Source organism: Fistularia commersonii, chromosome 24, assembly GCF_037954325.1.
Source record: "Fistularia commersonii isolate RoL2024-O1a breed Wild chromosome 24, RoL_Fcom_v1.0, whole genome shotgun sequence".
NCBI classification, from domain to species: domain Eukaryota; kingdom Metazoa; phylum Chordata; class Actinopteri; order Syngnathiformes; family Fistulariidae; genus Fistularia; species Fistularia commersonii.
This window is the reverse complement of record NC_141307.1, coordinates 11,702,637-11,720,066: the sequence shown is the minus strand read 5'-3', so window position 1 is coordinate 11,720,066 and position 17,430 is coordinate 11,702,637. Positions and strand designations below refer to the sequence as shown.

The 17,430-nt window shown below is 40.4% G+C and overlaps 1 long non-coding RNA gene across 1 annotated transcript; it reads right to left on the bottom strand.

Moving 5' to 3' along the window:
* Window positions 1-4,434: 4,434 nt before the first annotated feature.
* LOC147220535 (uncharacterized) lies at window positions 4,435-9,782 on the bottom strand. Its single transcript, XR_015108064.1, has 2 exons — window positions 9,518-9,782; window positions 4,435-7,125 (listed from the first exon to the last, which is right to left on the bottom strand). It is a non-coding gene; the product is annotated as an uncharacterized LOC147220535 (long non-coding RNA).
* Window positions 9,783-17,430: the final 7,648 nt, after the last annotated feature.

Sequence of the window (17,430 nt, the reverse complement as noted above, 5' to 3'; positions counted from 1 at the left end):
TTGTGTTTTATATACACACACAAATACAAATATACATTTCCTACCAACTAAATAAAGGTGTGTGTATATATATATATATATATATATATATATATATATATAGATAGATAGATATAAATACATACAGGTATATATATAGAGAGAGACAGGTATACACACACATATATACACACACATATATATACATTTATATATACATATATATATATATATATACATACACTCACATATACACACATATATGTATATGTATATATACATATAAACATATGTACACACACACACACACATATATGTATATATATATATATATACATACATATATATACACACACAGATATATATATATATATATATATATATATATATATATTTATTTAGTAGGAAATGAAATTAATCTTAACAAATCTATAATATCACAGATGTTAGATTTCTGTCAAATTCATCCAAAAATCAAGAATTGGGATAAAAAAATAAACAAAATTAAAAATAAAATATACCCCCTACCCCAGTGATTGTCATGAACTACTACCTGACCCAGTTGGTATAAACGCTGAGTGAAAGCTGCACAGATCTGTTTCTGGGAAAAAAAAAATAAAATAAAATAAAAACCCATGGCGGATGACACGGTCGTAGCTCAAGAAAAAAAAAAAAAAAAAAATCAATGCATGAATGCTTTTTGAACCACGACTGTCACGGCAGACATTGCTGGAGTTATTAATTACAGTCGAGCCCACTGACCATATTAGAAGCTGATAAGTGCAGGGTGGCCAGTCTGCTTAGAGCCTCTGATAATTACAGGATGCTGATCAGAACATTTCGTGATTTCGCGTGCACATGTTGCCCTCCGACGGATACAAACAGGCGACCGCACTTTACCGCCATACACTCGGCTGCCTTGACATAAATAAAATCCTGTTTTTTCAATAAACTGCTGCTCATTTGTTGTTTTCCACGCGTACTAACGCGACGCTTTTAGGCACCAAAAATGTCGCAGAAAGCGACAGTTACATCGACGGGTGTCCTTAAAACGAGACTCAAAACATCGATTTGTTCCGATGGCGGCGGTTTGATCAGAAAAAAAAACACGTACGACTTTTTTCTGACCGTAATGACGCCGTAACATCGATACATATTTAAATACGACTGTTTACGGTACATCAGACTCTAGATTACCTCATTTTTGGCAATAAGCCTCATGCTATACACATGCTAACACAAAGTGTTGGGTTTTATATTGGATAATTATGGGTAGAAACGTTAAAATGATGGAAATTCTGCACTTCATTGTTGCTATGCTGTTAGAAATGTGAGCTGGAAACACAAAACTCAACCGGGTTTTTTTTTTTTTTTTTTTTTTTTTTGGCAAAGTCTGCTGTTCGTCCACCGGCCGAAAACACAAGGACTTCTGTTTACATGCGTTCTCAAGTTCGGCAAAAACCCCACATGTGTTCGAAATGTATCATAACTTTTTAATGTTGTTTCAATTCATGGGACCGCATGGACTCCCTGCATTATTTATTGAATATGACCCGGGTCAAAGTTCACGTTTACAGATTCAGTCATTTTCCTGGAAGACTCGCCAACACCAACGGGTGAGCAGGACGGGATTGAAAGATGGAATTCGGTCAATACTTTTGATATAAATCTGTTTCCAAGATCTTTTTCACGATGAAAATGCTGTGAAGTTCATACCGCCGTCGAAACACGGCCTTGAGCAGCCGCTCTAGGAAGACCAGGTGTATTTAATTTTTAATTTTATCCCAGCATTTTTCAATGATGTTCATGCCTGTATTTAACTGTAATTCACAGTCACATATATGAATTATCTTAATTTTCCTCATGTTAAACAACAATATCGAATGAAGTCAATGCAGGATATTGATAGGCTCTTGCAATTAACATCATTTAATCAATGTACGGTTTTGTGTAAGCGCTTTCACACCTTGCACACACACACACACACACACACACACACTGTTGACGGCACCCAAGGACACTTAAACAAGCAGAAAAAAGGCCTGAATCGAGCTTCTGGCCAGAGGGACGCCCGCTCCAATCTACTAAACCACAGACAGTGAATTATTCCTGATATATATCAAATTCGGGAAATGTGTCTGTAACCTGTAACTAGTGTGCACTCTTGTGTGCGCGCATCACAAATGCTAATAATGCTAATAGTCGTGTTTTGGGAGCATGTATTGTGAACTGTGAAAGGTGTGTTAAAGAGAATCTAACTGGCAAAAATACGCCTTCCTGTTTGTCTCATATGAGAATGTGTTGTTTAAGAAGCACAAAGACATTTTCCTTATAAATCCCAGTTTATAAAATGTTTTAACTAAAACCGCAGCCATTGATTCATTAGCGCAATACATGATACGCACAGGTTGCACTGTGCTAACTTTGGCTCGGTACTGTATATTCGATAATAACGCCACGTTATGCTACTTTTGGATGCAATTTCAAGTCCAAGGGAAACAAAGTGACCGATGCAGCTTTTCCAAACGCCAAGAAGAGAAAAAAGGAGTTGGAAACTGGAGGAAAGTGGGACGCACACGGCTTCCCGAGGATCCACGGCTGCGTTCTTGCCGCCTCTCTGCGGATAATTTTTGACGCATGTAGCCGAGCTAAGCTGCTGAAAGAGGTCACGGCGATGCTAGTTTTAACAGCATGCCTAAGGTTTTCTTTCACAAGCGCACAAAAGGTCAAATATGTGAAGCCGCGGGAAAAAAAAAAACTCCTGCAAGGATGTTAACAACCCGCTACTGCAGAAGGAGCAGAGTTAGCATAGCAACTATGCTATCGGGTAAAATGTACGACCGAGCCGCCGTACAACCTCACTACCCAGACGGTTTGAGTTCTTCCAATTTTTATAAAAACTATGTTGAGAGATTTTCTCTTTTTTATGTAGCTGGTACAAATATTGATCAAATAGGACGATAACATCTTGATAACGTGGAATCCCTTTAAAATCCCCATTTTGTGGCGCTCCAGAAGGATTGTTTACGAATACAGGACGGTCTCAGAAAATTAATTGGGATAGAGTTCTTTATCTTCTGTTATTCAATTAAAAAAACAAAAATGTCATACATTCTGGATTCATTACAAATCAACTGAAATATTGCAACCCTTTTATTATTTTAATATTGCAGATTATGGCTTAGATCTTAAGAAAACTCAAAAATCGTATCTCAAAATAGAATATTAGAATATCATGAAAAAGTTTTTTTTTTTTTTTTTCAATTGCACTACAGAAGATAAAGAACTTTATCACAATATTCTAATTTTCTGAGACCGTCCTGTATTCCACGGTAGTTTCCTTTCATAAAAAAATTTAAATGAATAAATTACACAGCACAATGTCAGATATCTAACAATACATCAGAACCTTGGGATTCAAAAAGACAAAGTATTATTTCTAGTTTTATAGAGGGAGTATAGAAACAAGTTACATCATTCCCAATCATGTATGACGGAACATATTCACGTAAATCCCCGTGTCTTCCGAAGAGGCGCTCAGAAGTGGCGTTTGCTGACGATAATCAAAAAACGAATCAATAACAAACTAAATAAATAAAAGGGAAACACAGCGTGTCTTTGGTGGTGAAAACCTCTGTACATAAATAAATGAACAACCTAAGCAGAAAGCAGAAATGATGCACCCTTTTGATCGTTTCTATGATGTATTTACTCACATTCACACGCTCAAGTGCCACGTCTCGGATGCTCCGCTTGACTAACGGTTTCGTCAGAAGTGCGAGCTTTTATTACCATATTTGTCTACGTTACCATGAAAAGAGTGTTTGTGCGTGTCGCAGAACATGGAGGTTTCTTTACCGCGGAGCACCTGCTGCAATCTCATCATACAGCCAAACCATGCGGACTCACACTCTTGATAAAGCTACGATGGATGCGCGTGCACAAATTGACACGCGTGCACGTGCGTGAGCGCACACACACATCTGTTCGAGCACCTGAGGAAGTTTTAATCCATTGCCAACGTTGACAATAAAAGCCCATTGCAGCGGCGCCGGGAATAATCCCTGATGCCACCAAGCTTAGGCACATTTGCAGCCGGTCAAATAGCTGCCTGTTTGTTAGAGTGTGTGTGTGTGTGTGTGTGTGTGTGTGTGTGTGAATGAGCGGGCGCCATCATTTTGACCTCAAAAAGCCAATTTATTATGGAGTCTTTCTTCCAGCCTAGAATTAACTTTTATTTTTTATTTTTTTTCCACAAAAAAAAAAAAAGGGCTCTGAAATGACTTGCTCTGCTGCTCCAGTGAAAATGAACACCAGATCTAAGAGGCTTTGGTGAGGCAGCAACTGCTTCTGACATAAGGCCTCCTTTTAAAAGACACTTTCACTCATGTTCTGGCATCTCCTTACCTTTGCTCCGTCGTCACTTCCAGACAAACACACAAAAGAAAGATGATCTTGTCGACACTCTCGCTTCACCCCTCACTTCACTACCAGCGCCTCCCGTCTGCCAGCGTTTCTTTATTTTCCTTCCCATCGCTCCACGATACATTCTTCCTCTTGAAATTTTCAGTTTCTTTTTTTTTTTTTTTCCGGAAACAACGCGGCGAAATGAAAACGACGGCGGCATCGCGTGAGATCATGTAACGTGTAAACACCACAAGGCGACAGTCTCTTTAAGATGCAAAAGCAACCTCAAATATACACTGCTCAAAAAAATAAAGGGAACACTTAAAAAACACATCCTAGATGTAAATGAATGAAATAGTCTTATGAAATACTTTGCTCTTTACACAGTTGAACGTGCTGACAACAAAATCACACACAAATGATCGATGGAAATCAATTGTATCAACCCATGGAGGTCCGGATTAGGAATCCCACTCCAAATTAAAGTGTGAAAACAAACTCCAGGCTGATCCAACTTTGATGTAATGTCCTTAAAACAAGTCAAAATGAATCTGTGTTGCTTCCTGAGTGGACACTATGATTTCACACAAGTGGGATTGACTTGGAGTCACATTGTGTTGTTCAAGTGTTCCCTTTATTTTTTTGAGCAGTGTATCTTTTTATTTGCTGCACCCCATGTTAAAACTGCAATTTAAAAAATAAATCCCAGTTCAGCGGGTCTACACTTTATATAGGTCGGGGTCAGAATAGTTGATTTTTATAAAGGCGGAAGCTCAGGAACGCAGTTTTCCTCCTTAAATGATCACCTTTTCGCGTGATGGATCGACTTTATGTATCAGTGAATCCGCGGCTGTTCGTCCGACACGTATGACGCTGGCGTGCGGAAAGGCGCCCAGCTGTCAAATGACGCCCCGCCTCCTCCTCTGCGGTGAAGAATTCTGCCGGACAGAGCTAATAAATCCAAACATTGCTCCGGGGAATTCTGTCCTACTTTCCGGGGGAGGTCGGAGAACATGGAATCCATGTTGGGGATGTTGCTTCGGGGGAAAAACTGCCACAACTGGGAGTTATGAGTTCGCGTTCAAAGGGAATCTACCTCAAATCACTATTTTTAAAAGCAACCAAAAGTAATATTCTTTCCTTTATGCATTCATTCCACCAGCAAATGGGTTACTCGCTTTTTTTTTTAAGGGAATCTTTGCTTCCAAATTCAGGAAAACCTGATTCCTTCGCAATGGAAGACATTTTTTCCTCTTGTTTTTTTTTTTATTTTCTTGATTTGTTTTTCCCCATCGCATCCCTCAATCCACCATCCAGACCATCATAGCCCGATTTGATACCGCGCGAGTTATCTGGATGAAAGAGATGAGCACGTGGAATGTAAAAACCTAAAACAGAAACGACTTCAGTGATTTCGATGATGATGATGATGATATGACATGTGGTTTCAGCTGTTTCTAGCAAAACTATCAGTTGTGTCAAAATCACCTGCATCTGGAGAATCTATAAAATTGTCTGTTATCTTTTGTATGAAATAATCACAAAAAGCAGTGATAATTCCAAAAATAAAATCAGTGAGATAAATAAGTAACGGTTATCAATACTATTACTTTGACTACCACCTTTGACAACAACAAGGATTCTGATTCAGACTCCGAATTGTCCCATGATTCATCATCATCATCAATCCCTAAATTGTGTTTTTTTTTTTTAATTCTCCATTTGTAATGATCCCCGTAATTTTGTGGCGCCACAGATCTTGACTGCTGGTGTAGTTTATAGTTTTATTTGCAGCCATTGAAAACAAAACGTTAAAAAAACGACAACCACCATAAAAGCTTGTGCCCTATTAAGGGTTGATATCAAAAGTAGAAAAATAAAACTTCACATAGACGATGACGTGACTTTTCTCTAGTAAGCGCTCTCGCAATACAACCGTTTTTCCGGCGGAAGTAAGAAAATAAGATCCTCCTACCAAAATAAAATATCAAATTCGGAAAACAAACAATTTACCTAAAATAACAAAACATTGCAGGTGGTTATTTACACCATTTGTCTCAGCGATAGTAACAGATAGAGCAAGGTAATATTTTTGTAATATTCAGATTCGTCCGCAGTAGCTCAACCTCTCGTTCCATCCGGTTCCGATTTTTTATTTCACACTTTTTAATCAAAACATCCGCCGAACAAAACCAAATCCTCATGAAAAATTCCGCAGCCTCCTCCTCCTCGTTTCGCCACGTTTGCTCGCTCGCCAAATTCCTGAACGTTGAATTCATCATTGAACATCCAAGTAAATCATGTCACAGGTGGCCTTTTCAAGGTGCGACAGATCTTTTTTTTTTTTTTTTTTTCCCCTTATTTGCCCATTTTATGCTCACTGCACTAAACCAAGTCCATATGGTCACGACTGCCAATGTTCAGCGTCTTTGTCAACACACACACACACACACCTACTTCGCCGCGAACAGCATCGCTCTGAGATTATACTCTATTTAGCGACACCCCGCACCTTTTCCAATCCCGGCTCTGAGCCCACCTCCTCATCTCACCTCCCGACCCTTCCATCCAGCGCCGCCTCACAACGCGGGTCGGTGAAACCGAGCGGGCCTCGTTATTGAACCGGGGATCTCGCCAGGAGCGCTGGCCCGCGACCAGAGGAGCGATCCTGGGCGGCCGGCGCTCAGATTATCCCCAACATGGAGTGGCATCGAAGCTCGCCGGTTCCCTCGGCGCCGGCTGGAGAAGAGGAGATTAGACCGAGAGGGAGGAGCAGATTGAGACACTAGAGATTCCAAGAGCTGTTTTTAGACCGCCTGTGAAATTGGATAACAGATTCCACTCAAATGTCCTCCTAACACTTTATATTAAGTAGAACTAATAACATTATTCTAATAAATTGCTTAATACTTTGGTGGTGCGCTAAGGGGTGAGCAGGATCAATTCTGACACGGTGCATTAAAACCTTCGTGTCGCTGCACGACATGTGCAACTGTTGTCGCTTGACATCTGGGTTTAAGCCACGGAAAAGCCGATTGTAGACGGTTTCCGTGATTTTTAACCGCTCGTGCCGATACGGACGTCGTCGACATACCAGAGCGGGAAGTAGATGGAGTTTAAGTGGAGAAATGACGCTGAGCGTTGAAAACAAACGGTCTGTGTTCCACCTCCGCCTGATCACAATGCTTTGGAATTTGTTTAGCGTTAAATCATTTTTTTTAAGATGTAACTTTCATTTTGTCCTTTTTGAAAGATTACCGTATTTTTCGGACTATAAGTCGCTCCGGGTTGTAAGTCGCACCGGCCAAAAATGCATAATAAAGAACGGAAAAAAAAAATATATATATATAAGTCGCACTGGAGTATAAGTCGCATTTTGGGGGGGAAATTTAGTCGATAAAATCCAGCACCAAGAATCGACATTTCATCTTGAAAGGCAATTTAAAATAAAATAGAATAGAAAACAACAGGTTGAACAAGTATGGCCTATATGACGCATAAACAACGAACTGAGAACGTGCCTGCTAGGCTATGCTAACGTAACATATTACAGTAAGAGTCGTTCAAATAACGATAGCATATAGCACATGCTACAACCAAACAATCGGCGTCACTCTTAATCACTAAATCCAACAAAATCTTCCTCTTCGGTGTCACTTCTGAACAACTCGGCCAACTCCGAAGGTAGACAATTCGTCGCTACGTCAGAGTCATCGTCACTTGCAGTTCCAATTATTCCAGCCTTTCTGGATCCCCTGATAGAGAAGCGATTGCGTTGCATGAAGCAGTAACACCTGCAAAGTCATAATATTCATCTCCTCGGCAACTACCTGGGTGTGAAGACGCAACTGTCCTGTTGACAAGCCTCTCCCGGCAACACCTTGTTCAAACACCGTGTGTGAACCGGTTCCTCTAGCCGCGGCCAGCTAGCTTTTAGCGATTAGCTTTTTTAGCTTTCTTCATTTCAGTAAGAGTAACCTTCGCTTTTCGCCAGTCCCTTTCTCACTAACTTCAAATTTTCTTTCTGCAGCTCGATCGCCGTTTTCGGCTGCATATTCCACTCCTTCCGGCTTGTAACCTGCAGAATATGATTTTCTTTTCGGTGCCATTTTTGTTCAGCCCTCCTCAGATGTTTTTATAAGTTAGCGCCAATGTTGAAATGATCAACTTTCGTAGGTTCAGAAGTAGCGGGTAGCTTCTTTTTTGACGACGCACTTCCACCATGACCCGCCCCCGCTGAATTTTGATTGGTTGGCATGTGTGTGTGAAGATCGCTGATATACTAAAGACACACACGCAAACACACACACACATCAGAGCAAGAGAGCTCAATTATTTCACACATAAATCGCTCTATAAGTCGCATCCCCGGCCAAACTATGAAAAAAAACTGCGACTTATAGCCCGAAAAATACGATAAGCTCAAAATTGGCGGAGCTTCGCAAAGTTTCAGTTTTTTTTTTTTAACACCTCGTCCCAAAGCCCCGTGTGACTTGTGTTGTCTCCGTGACATGCCGCGCACGTAGCGTAAAGCAAAAAAAAAAAAAAAAAAAAAACAAACACCCACCGCTCCGACGCACGGCACGCTGTGATATCGGAATTACATTGAACAGGTGCGGATGACATTAAAATCTGTGCTGCAAACACGAGATATCGCGCGTCTCTCATCCGTCGGTTATTTTAGCGCTTATTTATTCACCCGTTTCACGGGGAAAGAGACGCCGTGCCGTGACTTGTACATCCGTACTGGCAACACACTTAACTCTTATATCATCCTCAAAACGAGTGTTTGCTCTCGATGACTCGCCTCCCACGGGAATGGCATCACCTCGGCAGTCTTCTCGCCCCCCCCACAAAAATTAACGGGAGATGTCAGCAAAAGAAACAAACAAACATAAAAAAAAAAAAAAAAAACGCTCATTTCCGTGTGTGTTAATCACGCTACGGGTGGATTTTCTTTTTTTTTTTTTTTTTTTTCACGCTGTAAAAATGGATTCAGCCGCGTTTTACGGCCGCGTGATGTTTTCCTGCTCTGTTTGCAAAGACGCTAGATTCCAGGCGGCGCTCGGGCCGAATCGATACAGATTCTTTTGAGGAGGGAATCGATAAGAAGAAGCAAAGGTTAACCTACTTCGGAGATTGCGATGGCCACGCGTCCCGCTCGGAGGCGCCCGATTCACTTCCACCATTTGGAAAATCTCCTCTTAACATCTCACGTCATTAATTTCTTCGTCGTTCAAAACGACCGCGTTTGCGGCTCTTGCTCTTCTGCGGATTGCCGATGCAAATTCAAAATGTTGTATTTAAAAAAGGCGGTATTAGTTGACCGTGACGGGGCGGGAAGTGTTGCCGTCTAAATCTTCTTGATGGCTGTCATAATGGGGGATGATTTTACGCCGTCCATCAAACGTTTTTGATTTAGCACCAAACAAATCCCGGTTTTATCACGGCTATAAAAGAAGAAGAGGCGGCTGAGAGGCGTAACGATCGAAGAAACCGCTATTCCGAAATACGCGGCTCGCTCTTAATCTTAAGTGCGGCACCACTCAACAGCTGCATTTCTAATAACTCAGCAAAGACCCTTGACATACTGATATTTATAGAGTTACTGCAGAGACACTCTTGTGTCTGACTTGTTTAGTGACAGTATATTTATATATATTTCAAGAAATACTCAAGTTCTGACAAGAGCAAGGTTATCCAGTTCATAATAAGGAGGCGTACTTTGAGAAACAGCAGCAGGTGACGATCCGTGTCAAAAAAAGCGAAGACCGAGGCGGGAATGTTTCGGAGGGAGAAGGAAAAACTCCGTCCCGGTAAAGTCAGCGGGGTTCGGATTTCACCAGGAAAGGCTGGGAAAGTCGGAACTGCCAAGTCGCAGGTTGGAAAAAAAAAAAGGGGAACGATAGCTTCTAGACCGGATGAGATGGTTAAAAAAAAAAGAAAAAAAGAGATAGTTGAGAACAAAATGAACATTAAAAAGTAGAACCTCAACTTATGAGCTCCTAATCATGAACAAATCTTTTCAATCAAATTTTGAATCGGCGCACGAAGGCGCTAACAAACTGTCTGGCTTTCCGTGTTGTGGCGTCGTGGAAGTCGTGCGTGCCACTCAACGTTGTTTACATCCTTCTCCTGTTATAAGGCGTAAGTTAGCCTTCATGATGGCTCCCAAAAACCTTCTAGTACCAGCGTTGTTAAGAAGAAGTTAAGAAATACAGTTGATCCGAAGAGTGGCGTTGGTGTTACAGATCTCGCCAAGTCAACAATCTGAATCGAAGGACAAAGCTGCATCAGGTGATCGCATTAATTGCATTAATGAAACAAATGTCTGGAGTCTTAGGGGAAGAAGGAAAGTGACTGTTTGTTTGGATTCATGAAAGACAGCTTTCTGGAGATAGCGTTAGCATTAGCAATGTGTGAGAAGGCTTTAGTTTTGCATGATATAGTGAAGGATACGCCGAGTACAAGACGAGAGACACAATAAACACAATATTAATTAAGGTTATCTTGAATTCCTTTCTGGATTTTGGCCATAAATAAACCCTTATAAAACGGTATGGTTTTTTTTGGTCTGGAAAACGGATCAAGCGGATTTACATTGATTTTCAGCGGGAAAAATGGATTCGGTTCACCAACATTTCGGTTTAAGAACGGAGTCCAATGGATTTAAATTCATAAGCCGAGGTTCCACTGTACATGTATATATACACTGCTCAAAAAAATAAAGGGAACACTTCAAAAACACATCCTAGATCTAAATGACTGAAATATTCTGATGAAATACTTTGCTCTTTACACAGTTGAATGTGCTGACAACAAAATCACACACAAATGATCAATGCAAATCAATTGTATCAACCCATGGAGGTCCGGATTAGGAATCACACTCCAAATTAAAGTGTAAAAACAAACTCCAGGCTGATCCAACTTTGATGTAATGTCCTTAAAACAAGTCCAAATGAACCTGTGTTGCTTCCTGAGTGGACACTATGATTTCACACAAGTGGGATTGACTTGGAGTTACATTGTGTTGTTCAAGTGTTCCCTTTATTTTTTTTGAGCAGTAAATATGGCAGGATACGTATGGACACTTTAGTGGACACACTGGATGTGAAAGCTAAGTGGGAACTGGAATCTAATGCCGTGATTTGCTGATGGAGAACAGGAGAGTTCTTGGTTGCCCTGGCAACAATGTTTAAGCAGCCCAACATGGAGGGAGTTCAGCTGGAAGTTAAGAATAAGGTATTTTAAAACTCCCTTGATAATAGCTTCTTATGATAATAACTGTTCTCCCCTGTGTTGGAGGGGCTGTGGGCTTTTCCCACATTTTTTTGGGAGTGCCCTAAACTGATGAAATTCTGGGAAGAGGTAAAAAAAAACAAATAAGTGAGATTTTAAAATTAAACAGACCAATTGATCCACAGCAATTTATTATGGGTACGGCATCAACAAGCGATTTAGGGAAAAAAACAGGTGTTTTCGCTTAGAGTTCTTCTATTAATTGCACATAAAATGGGACCAGCGGCGTCAGAGGCTTAAGGATGGAAACTGCATGGAAATCATAACAGCAAACTGACGACTTCAGACAGACCTATATCTTGACAAATGGGCACCCATTAAAAAATATTTGGAAAGTTGAAGATATTATCTCTATTTGACTGAGCTAGATGTTTTTTTTTTGTTTTTTTTTTCACTTGCTAGTGAGGAAATAAGTAACCTATAAAGAATATTGTATAATGTGTATCTTGTCATGAGGTTTTGTAAGAATGTGTGAGACTCTGTCAAGGAACCTGTTCTAATAAATGTTCAAAAAAAAAAAGAAAAAAAAAGCAGCACTGAGCACATATCTCATTTTGGGATCTCTGAGATAGTGTAGGATTCAATTTGAGAACATGGAGCGGGAAGATGTCACCACTAAAGATGCGATGAGGCGGTTCAAATATCGTTTACAAACAAATTCAAAGATTGTAGTTGAACCAGCTTCGGTACTTTTAAGTCAGGAAATCGTAAATAAAATCATCAAACCGCAAGGTGTCGACCAAATAAACACATTGTAAATAGCAATAAAAAGAGCAAAGAACTACAACCAGGGAAATATTCAAAAATATCATTGTTCACACATTGTACCTCCAACAAGAAGGGATAGAAGTACGGAGAAAAAAAAAAATCATTAAATTTAGCTGTTTTTCTGCAAGATAAAATCTCCAAACATCAGGTCAAGCTGATTTACTGCTCATATGTTGGGCCACTTTGTATCCAGCTCTGTGCACGTGCAGCTCACACACTCCGTAAGACCGGGTCCGACCTTGTCCGGCGTGCACGTGGTGTTCTAAATAAAGCCGTGATCGATATCATGATGTATATAACACACAAAGAAACTGAACTTGGCCCGAGTTCAATTCATTCGCCCAAAGTGTCACCATCTAATATGAGGAACAAACTTCCATGGACAGATCTGGTCGTAGGTTTACGGTGCACGTGGCTCGCATTTTAACAAATAAATAGATAGATAGATAGATATGGATAAATGATTATTTTGGGTCGAGGGCTTCAGTGAATCTTTAGAATTTCAAAGTAAACAAAACTGACAACGGCTAGAAAACCTTAAGATCAGTGAAAGCCTAATAATTTATTTTTGATACAAGGGTTGACACTTTGACATAATTAGTTGTTTTTTTTTTTATAGATAGATAAATAGATAGATAGATGGATAGATGGATAGATGGATAGATAGCTAGATAGATAGATAGATAGATATTTAAAGTAAACAAAACTGACAACGGCTATAAAACCTTAAGATCAGTGAAAGCCTAATAATTCATTTTTGATACAAGAGTTGACACTTTGACATAATTAGCTTTTTTTTTTTTTTTTTTGCTGAGGATTTATATTCAATACCAATCAGGCTTTTCTTTTCCTTTTTTTTCACTTTTTTTTTTTTAATTTTTTTAACATCACAACGGGAGTTAAAAGTGCCGTCTCCGTCAGCAGACTCCACAGCGCTCAAAAGAACAGAACGCATTTTTTTTCTCCGTTGACAATGAGCTCTTTCAAGCAGCTGGGAATCTTTTCTCTCGGAGGGTTTGAGACGTAAACTCACACCTTCATCCTTCCCCAGAGCGTCTGACGAACACGGTCGACCAATTTTACCTCTGAGCTTGAGTTTCACATGAGTTATAAGTTTAGTTTTGAACCAGGGCTCGTGTAAACTCTAAATTCATTTGCAGTGGTTTGAGACACAATAAAAAAGTCTTTTGTTAAATGATACCATGATGGGACTTTGGTCTACAAAATTGCAGAATCCCTTGACGGGAGGACTAACGGCAGTGATGCATTTTTAATGCCGCTGCAGAACGTGCAAAAAAAAAAAAAAAAAAAAGATTGAAAAAAACAGCTTCCATACATTAGACTGAGAATATCTTAGATATTTAATCAGTTCATTTTATTGTCTGAACGCTCAGGTTTGCATTTTCCTCGCCTAAACCCCGAGGCAATGGAAGCTAGAGAAAAAATAAATCAATAAATAAACACACTTTGAACATCATAGGTACCTCATCATGGTATTTGCATTTTAAATCTATTCACTCCACACATGAAGGCAAAAATTTTCTTAGAAATACCAATTGGTGATTTGACACTGAATATAAAAGATTCCTTCGTCTGTTAAGTCACGCCCGCAGGACTCAGGAGTCTTTTGCATGATGGCAAAAAGCTGATATTCTTCGAATAAAACATGAGCGAGGGTCACATACAATATTACCTGCAAGAGAAATCATTCTTTTAGCGAAAGCAGCATCTCTGAGCAGATCTACAGCGATCCCTCGCTAGAACGCGGTTTACTTTTCACGGTTTCGCTACTTCCCGGATTTGCATGGTGCATTGTGTTCTGCATTCTGATTGGCTAAAAAGTCACTCCGCTTCTTCTCTACCTGTGCGTCAATAACGTCGCAGTTTAATATGTACGCGTACGTAAAACAGCTCGCCGAATTTACATGACGTACGTGCAAAGTCTCTCGCAATTTCGAGTTTCTCTAAAACCCATCATGTTGACAAAACGCTCTGGAGCGACAAAAGGGCCCAAAAGTTAGCGGAAGATGCTATTTATGGCAGATAAAGCTAAACTTCTGGACATGCTAAGGGAAGCTAAAAGCTATGCGGCTGGAGGTCGGCATGACGGAATTAACGAATCCTCCGTTCGTTCCATAAAGAAGGAGGAAAAAACATAAGGACGACAGCGGCGATGTATGATAGAGTATTTAATTGTATAATAATTGTAAAAAATAAATAAAGGTTTCTACTTCACGGATTTTGCCTATCACCGGTTCTTTTAGGAACGTAACCCTGGCGAAAAACAAGAATACTGTACAGCGGAATACCGGCCGAGCTTCGAGCTGCAGAAACTCATCTCAAGTCACGCTGTCATTCTGCAAAACACTCTGAAGTAGATCGTAGGAATCCCACACAAGGCTTTGTTTGTTTCTAACAAACCTCAAACTCAAAATAAAGTAAACCCGTCTTTTGTACGTTGCTCTGAATGTGAGCTGTTGTGCAGTTTTCTCCCAGAACCAGGATCCTGGGCGACCCCCGCCGCTCCCTCCCCACCATCAAGTAATAAATGACAGGATCGACAAAATTGGACTATCTGACTTTTTGCAACGACGAATGAACGCACCCAAATTATTTCAAGGTTGCGTTCGGATCCTTGCGTATCGAGAGACATGAAGATAAAGCAGCTTGAAACGTGCAACGCTGGAAAATGACACATTTCAAACCCACTCCGTTCCACGTGGCAATCCTCACACTTAATTACCAAAGCGACGTCTATTCTTCTTCCTCTTTCACCTTCTCGGCGGTCGACCCGTGATATCAGAGGGGACGAAACCTTTCGCATCGTAACCAATCTGTAAAATTGGCAACATATTTCAAGGGCAAACCCCGCGCACGTGACCTTGGGAGGTTGAAATTAAATCAATGCTTTGCAGGCTAATGGAGGTGGCTTGAAGATTCAAGAGAAGTGGCAATAATATGATTGGCCTTTCATTTGACACCTTTTATCCTCCGCGGGTTATCCTTCCTTTATTTCCAGTCACAACTAAACTAGAAGACGCCGATATGTCAACATTTGAATTTTCTTTTTTGTTTTTTAAAGCGATGTAAAGAACAATATCCCGTGCGTCGTGATGAAGCTGCTGTTCAGTATCTTTTTGTTGTAGGGCGTACTTGAGCCCTGAAATACCGTATTTTCCGCACTATAAGGCTCACCTGAAAGCCTTTATTTTTCTCAAAAACCAACAGTGCGCCTTATATGTGGATCAATATTGCTTAATTAGGGCTATCGCAGTAGCAGTGGGGAATTCCAGTCCCACCACTTGTGTCCCGAAATGGCACCTTTCAAGAGACACGCTTACGACTCAGAGTTCAAACTCTAGGCGATCAATCAGGTGGTAGAACAGGAGAATAGAGCAGCAGCCAGAGAATTCAACATTAATGAATCAATGGTTCGGAAGTGGAGGAAGCAACATCGCTAGCTAGCGATACGGACATGGATGAATTTAGAGGCGGTCCTCTTGGTGCTTTTGTTTTATGAAAAGCTTTGAACTGTGATAAATGGAGTTGGAAAAACATTGTTTTCAACTCAGGCGGTGCAAATAGCGGTTGGCGCAAACAAGACGCGCGGTACCTTATTGTATGTAAATTCACCAACTTTTTTGGGAGTGAACGTTCCCAGAACATCGGTTTGTATTCCATGAATGAAGTTTGACGGACTGACTTATCTGACTGTTTTGCTGACATTCCCTTTCGCGCAGCTTCATCTAGTGGATTCATCACGCAACCCCGGCCACTACAGTTGTTTCTATTCTATGCGCCTTATAATGCAGTGCGCCTTATATATGAAAACAGTTTTAAAGAAGGCCATTCATTATATTTGTATTGTCCAGGACGACAGATGGAAATTAGCTATGAGCTAGAATCTTGTACAAACATCTCTGCCTCTGTGCTTAATGTATTTGTACACTGTCCTAATAAACTTCTAAACAAACAAACAAACAAACAAGGTGCGCCTTATAATCCGATGCACCTTATAGTGCGGAAACTACGGTAATATTTATAAATCCAGATGTTTCCCCGCTTTCCTTCTAGTATCTTGCTTTTACAAGATATGCAGTCGGTTATCGATCGAATCTTGTTAAAGCTGAATTACCGTCAACGATCGTGTTGATTTCTCGCTCTTCAGTCGAATGGCAACGGTTGGTTCAGAATTCCAGATCGGGAGAGAATCATGTTATTTGTTTAAAAAAAAAATGGACACGCCGCTAAAGCCACCCATCCATCTAAAGCCTTTGAAAAGTCTTGTGTAAAACAAATCATCTCACACCAGCTTACATCTCAGGACAAGTTTTTAGATTTCACAAAGTCTATGCAGCTGTTATATCAATACTCTGGAAAAAGCTGCATGGTTGAAAAAAAGGCTAACAATCTATTTCTAATATTTTCACCGGATATTTGCAGAGCCGCAGCTATTTCTGTCCGTCCTTCTCCGTTCGGTCGGGATACATCGGAGAGTTGATATCGAAGAAGAACCAAAATTCCAACCGATCGGGACGTATTTCGCCATCCCGGTTTATCCAAACCGCAAAGAAATACCTTCAATCCTGTCAATACGATTGTTTGTCCACAAGGTGTCCTATTGGTTGTTGATTGTGTTGCCCTGAACACCGAAAGACTTGCTTTTGTTTCGATAAACCAAAGACTAGGAAGAGACTACACTACGGTTTAAGACTAAAACTTTACCCTTAATGACCGAGGTGACGGGAGCGTGGGCTGCGACTCCAGCCAGACTCTTACGATTTCGCAGAACCAAAACTGAAAGAAAATCTTAAGGTGTTAGCCCAGCATGAGTAAGCGCAAAATGTGAAACGGACGATAAGCCGCAACTTTTTTCAATTAAACAACAATGCAGCTAATATATTGATTTTTTTTTTTTTTTTGGGGGGGGGGCTAACGAGCTTCATGCCGCTAAAACATTTATCCTCATCCAGG